Genomic DNA, 6,611 nt, shown 5'->3' on the forward strand with positions numbered 1-6,611 from the left:
GGAGTGAAGGGCACACTACTGTGGGGTTTGAGGCTTGTGATCTACCAAGGAAGGGACTGGGGGATGTGATGATTTCTCTCATGCTATTTTGGCTATGTATTGGTTTGTTGCTGAGGGGCTATCGTTTTTACGCTACAACTCCCAAGACCATTGATTTTGGTGACCGATCTTGCTTGCTTCATGTGACTCTGTCCGGATCTCTCATGGGATAGATTTTTCCTCCGTCATTGCTTTGGTTAGTGGCTAGGATGTCACGACAGTGAGGAGTGGGATGCTTATTGGATTCCATGTGTGTTATCTGTGGTAGAGACTGGGGGCATGTGGGAGAGGTTATCTTTTTTATTAGGCTTGAGGGTTGTTGCTTTGTGAGTATGTCTGTTGTTTTTTTTTTTTTTTTTTAAGCATTGTGGTGTTTGTTTGTATCTTTGCCCATATATCCACCCCAAGTTTCCATCTATTATTTCGGATGGTAGGGGTTACTTGGGGAAAAAAAAAGGATATATGGGCAAATTTGGGTTTTTTTGTTCTTTTTCTGATTGTACTCCCGCTTATGCGGGATTGGGTTTTGTTTATTTTGTAATCGTTTATTTATTGTTGTTGGGCGTGCCTGGGGTATGCCCCTTGTAAACTTGTAAATTTCATTGTCTTTAATTTATGACTTACTCAGCCAAAAAAAAAAAAAAAACTTAAACACCTCATTTAAGGTTTTTGAAATCTACTAAGTGTTCAATTCTCATGTCCAAAAGGTTGAATTTGAATTCCGCTTGATTTTCTTCTTATTTCTCTTTTTTTTCTCTAACTTTCTTGTCTAGCTCTCAAGAAGATAGTTTCTCTCTAACTTTCGCTGTGCTTCTCCATCCTTCTCTCTTTCGTTCTAGGAACTAATTAGCGAAGTTTATATCAAACTAATCTTGCTTAGCCTCTAACAAAAAGAACTTACTGAGTAATTGTAACTTAACAACATTAGTTTAACTTAAACACCTCATTTAAGGTTTTCAAAATCTCCTAAGTGTTCAATTCTCAAGTCCAAAAGGTTGAATTTGAGTTCCGTTTGATTTTCTTCCTATTTCTCTTTCTTTTCTCTAACTTTCTTCTCTAGCTCTCAAGAAGATAGTTTCTCCCTGACTTTCTCTGTGCTTCTCCATCCATCCAAGGATGCTGGGTACTTTTGGGTTTGTGTTGTTCAAAGGTGGCTGCTGCTTATTTCTATTGTACAAGGACCCTATCCATTACAGGACATGGCCTTTGTACAATCCGATGGCTAGTAACCACCCTTTGATTCCCGACCTTTGGATGTAGCCCTCGGTTTTCTAGGTTTTGTATAGTGTTTTTAATTTTGTGGCTGGGCTTCGGTGATTTGTTGACGAGGTTTGTGTTTTGTGTTGTTGTTAGGGCTTGGAGTATGCCCCTTGTATTCTTGCAAATCTTTTTGTTTTATTTATTTCTTATTCACCCAAAAAAAAAAAATGTGGCTAACCAAGGATTGGATGACGATGGTGTATGTGATCATGATCGTTTGGAGGGTGCTGAGTTTCGACAAGGGATTGAGGAGTTTCGACAGGAGGCGGAGGAGGAGGTGTTTTGGCAGGAGAAAGTGGAGAAAATTTTCTTGGGCCGATAATATCGAAAGAGGGAGCTGCGTATGAGAGGCGAGAGTTGTCTTTGCTGGTGAAGCCTTTGGCAATGGTTGCTAATGATGAGTTTCAGGGTGATACTTCGTTTCAAATAGAGGAAGACATGGGCAGAGATCAACGGCTTGATAGGGAGGAGGTGCCTTTGACGGAAAAGGTTTCAAAAGGAAACTATAACTAATGACATCTAAGTAGAATCACAATCACAAAGATATTATTCTAACACAATCACAAAGATTTTATTCTAACATAAAACTGGTCTATGCAATTGGAGGATGATATATTTAAGGTTTTTTTTTAATGACTCCACTGTTTATTGATGACAGCCAAAAGATTGGGATGAGAAGCTAGAGGTAATGAAATATTGCATTACCAAACCATCTTTGTTTTTACCTGAATTCATTTGACTACTTAGAATATTGGTTTTGCAGTTGGACTGTAACATTTTCTTGTTTTCACAGGGTTATGATGATATCCCAAAGGAGGTTCTAGATCCTGATACCAAGAAGGTTATCGTTTAAAATTTTCTTGTTATACTTTGCATTCAGATTTTCTTTTACTTTGTTTATTAGCAAAATGCTATCAAATTGGTCTATGCATTTGGAGAATGATATATTTAAGGTTGATCAACCAAAGAACTTTTTTTTTTTTACTTTCTCTATTGGTATTATGGGTGAGTACTTCTACTTATAGTTTCTTGGAAGACCTGTGAATCCTTTCGGGATTTATGCTTTTGTTCTCAATTTAAAGCCCTCAATTCCAATCATTTTGGTAGAATCGTTACTGATTTTATGCTTTTAGTTTTTAGAGTTTTTTAGTTTGACAGAATCCATTTTTTTTTAATAAAAAAAATCATTAAAAGAAAGTAATTGTCACAACTCAAATTCAAACATGACCATAAAAGAAAGGCTGTCAAGTTGGCAGAGATGGTAATTGGAGATGTGTTATGCATGTGTATATATAGGCATGAATTTTAGTTTGATAAATTGTTTTGTGTTGACTTGGCCATGGTTTGAACTTAATTAACTACTATGGTCTATAATCAAATACATGTAAACTTGGAGGCCAATCATGATTTTATTTTATTTTTTTATATTAACAAGCTTTCATGGTCTGTGGTTTGCTTGATTAGCAATCTACCAGAGCTATTACAAGAGTAACATAGTCTTCCAATTGCAGCAGTAGACCACCAATTCATGGTCACTTCAGATTTTTAACCGTCTCCCTGTCCTTTCTTTATGAATCCTCCAAACCTCTCTCCCTCTCTCCTTGTTTGAGAGAAGGAACAAACAACCTCAATTATAGGCTTCTCTAAGATTTTATTCTTCAAGTAGAATCAACATATCGCTTTCAGAGCTTGTGATGCACTCTCTCTCTCTTTCTCTCTCTCTCTCTCTCTCTCTCTCTCTCTCTCTCTCTCTCTCTCGTTTTCTTGTTGTTGTTGTTGTTTCCTGAATAATTGATTTTTAATTATTTGGTTTTATTGTGTTCACAGAGTTAGTTAATAAGCAATCCTCTGGTTATATCAACTGTTAATAATTATAATTCTTATGAATGTGCCTATGTATGTTTGAGATATTTGTTTGTGTAGAAAGGTCTATAGTATAGAATTAGTTGTTATCCCTGCTGGGCCGACTTAGCGAAATCGTTCCAAACCACCTTCTTTCAAGAATTGGATTGGCTAATAATGAGTTTGCTCAGTTCATCACTTTAGTCAAATATCTGTAATAATTTCTGCAATTGTTAGGGTTAATTTTGAAAATTTTCAAACCCTTTTGTGGGTCAATAACAACAAATTTTGGTCTGCTTTGCAGCCTAGCATGTGAATCCAAGATTTAAACTTTAAGAAGAACCATTGAAGTTAACATTGTTGGAAGAATTGTATAAAATGGAAACCGAGAATCTATACCACTCCTCCAATTTTCTCACATTCCAAAGCATAATTGGTTTTTATGGCGTTAACAACATAATCAATTATTAGATATTGACCATGCTTGTTCCGCTGAGCTCGATTATTCATTGTTATTTTATTTTATTTTTATTTTACTATGGATCTGTTTGATTCCCTTGAAAAATTTATACTTTCTAGTAAAGATTGGTTTATTTTGTATGGGTATTGTTGTTCACCTGATGTTGATGGAGCAAAGCTTATATGTGTTTATTTGTTTTTGTTTTTTTGGTAAGGTGGCCTTTCAAGTGAACCCAAAAGGCCTTGCTTCGTCCTTTTATCTTGCTCTCCCTTTTTGGTTGAAATGTTTGAATATTCAATAGCATTAGTTTACATTTTGTATTGTTTCTTTATGTTGAATTTCTTTCTTTTTGCTTTTGTACTTGGTTTGCTTAAGAAGCACATTGCTTTCCATAGCTTGTATGAGACACAAGATGCATTTTGTTTTTTCTTTTCTGTTAATAATTGAAAATCAGGCAGATGATTGCCATATTATCTTTTTTGGTTGACTTTCAAACTAAATGATGGATCTATTGCAGCTCTTATTGTTCTCTATTGGAACAACAGCCAAGGTTGGACATGTTTTGGAAATTCTTTGAAAAACTAGATGTACAAGTATGTATGTATAATTGTTGTGTGTGCATACTGTATGTATGTGTAAGTATTCAATTACCGAAGCTTGAACTCAATAGAATTGCAAGGAATTGCTTACAAGTTTCTAGGGTAGGCATGCTTTTATGATTTACCTACTTAAATCCATCGCCACAAGTTTGCGGCCAAGTATTTAAGTTGTTTATTATTACTCTTTAGTTTTCTAGTGTAAGATGGTGGGGCCATGCTATTTTAGCTTGATTTATAGGAAATTTCTTTAAGCTTATATCAATCTAACCCTAAAACACTACCTTCTTTTTCCCACCGTTGTTGTGAGCTCTTCGTGCCTCTCAATCTATATATTTTAGATTATATCCATCTAACCCTAAAACCCTAACAATGACAATGATGGAGAAGAAATAAAGACGGAATTGCGAGGATTGATTGTCCAAAATCTTGCAACATTTGCTTCACAAGGTGTCGCCAACAGTAGCGGAGGGAAGTGAGGACCAGGGGGGTCACGTGCCCCTCCTGGATCTTGGGCTTCTTCTTCTTCTTCTTCTTCTTTTTGTTACAAATATAAAGAAAATATTTTAAATAAAAAAAATTACAAAAATATTATTAGAGTAAAATGTTAATGACATTTTAAAAATTATGAGAATAATAATGATTATTTTGATTGAAAATGAAGAGACTATTATAAATCATATTATCTATGAAAATTTTATGAAAATTTTTGAATATAACAGTGAGTTCTTTATTATTGACATGAAAGTATAAGTAATCTCACTATAAAGATATGAAATTTATTAGATTGTTAGTTACATTTGACATGTGAGGTTCACTCTCTATGTGTTAATTTACTATTAGTTGATGATATCACATACTAATAATGACGTGGTATTACCATTATATTGAATTTTTAATCAAATTTTGTATAAAAAAATAATTTATCATTATATAATTTATTTTAAGACTTATATCTATATTTTTTTATATTGTCCATGATACACTTGTTATAAATAACATTATTTTTTTTATGTTTCTCGAAATCAATCGTAAAAACTTGCATGAAATATTTTTGTAAAAATTTTTGATATTGTAATTAATAAGTGCCTCTAATTTAATTTTCTGGTCCCGCCACTGGCTGTCAAAGTCTTTTTAAGAAAGCTGTGGAAATCTCTCGTCTCCACATCGCCGGCGTCGCTTTCTCTCCTATCAGCACTCCTTCCGATTTGGCGACGACGCTCTACAAATTGAATTGGCATCATGTGGATGTTTCGAAGTTTAACTTGTCGGTTCTGAAAGAATATACGAGTAATTTGGAGAAATAATAGTCCTATTTATTGATGTCTCTTGAAGAGATGAAGAGTAAGAGAGACAATTCATGGAAAGGAGATGATGAGGAAGTTGAATTCACTTTTGAGGAGCTCATGTCAGATGATTTGGATGTTGTTCAGTCGTCTGAAGCAACGAAAAATAATGAAGAATGTGAAGCGATGGTGAGAGAATTGCTAGTTCATGATCATGATTTGTTTACATTTCAGATGCACTTAAATGTATTTTTTAGATGCACTTAATTTAAATGTATTTTTTTTGGATTTAAATTTTTTTGTGTAGATGAAATACGCAAAGTGCTTGATAAAATGAACGATTCAGATTATCGAAACGCGGCATGTTGTAGGCCTCATGGGCCAAAATAATGCTCTCTAATCCAAATTTTGAAATGAAAAGGATCTTCCTCTTAATTCGATTCCCTACTCCCTATAAAACCTCTTAAATTAGAGAGAGAGAAAAAAAAAGAATCACTAATGTAGTTATTTTATATGAGGGAATTCTCTCCGATCCACTCTTAAATTAGAGAGAGAAAAAAAAAACACAACCACTAATGTAGTTATTTTATATGAGGAAATTCTCTCCGGTCCATAATTTGAATTGAAGAGCGCTATTTAGTCTTATGAGGTCTGTCATAGATCTTGTTTTGATAATTCGAACTATTAAAGATGTTGGACATTTCATTTTTTATTTTGTGAACACAAAAAAATTATATCGATTTAATAATCATAACCTATTTAATTTATTGCATTTGTCACAACGAAAAAAAAGACAATTATAATCTATTCAATTTAAATTAATTTTACAAACCTTTATCTCAACTCTCTGAAAGCGAGCTATGCTCCTTCCTCATGCTTCAATGCGTAATATTAGAGTACATAATATTTTAATTATTAAGGTATTTGTAATAAATGAAACATTGTTATATATTTTTATGTATGTTGGAACGTTATATTGGATGACTTTTTAATACAATTTTATTTTATAAAAATTAGTTTGTTCGCATTTAAAATATATACAATTTTATTTATATATATATTTTATAAAAATTAGTTTGCTCGCATTTAAACCATTATCAGCAACAAGTATTCCAACAGAAAACCAAC

General features: G+C 33.4%; 1 protein-coding gene across 25 annotated transcripts in view; it reads right to left on the reverse strand.

Annotated features, from left to right (window-relative positions):
* Positions 1–6,611, reverse strand: part of LOC114284770 (alanine--glyoxylate aminotransferase 2 homolog 3, mitochondrial-like) — a 150,239-nt gene that overhangs the window by 75,493 nt on the left and 68,135 nt on the right. The gene's annotated exons all lie outside the window — the stretch shown is intronic.

This window comes from Camellia sinensis, chromosome 1 (assembly GCF_055761805.1).
Source record: "Camellia sinensis isolate YWXY chromosome 1, ASM5576180v1, whole genome shotgun sequence".
Classification (NCBI taxonomy): domain Eukaryota; kingdom Viridiplantae; phylum Streptophyta; class Magnoliopsida; order Ericales; family Theaceae; genus Camellia; species Camellia sinensis.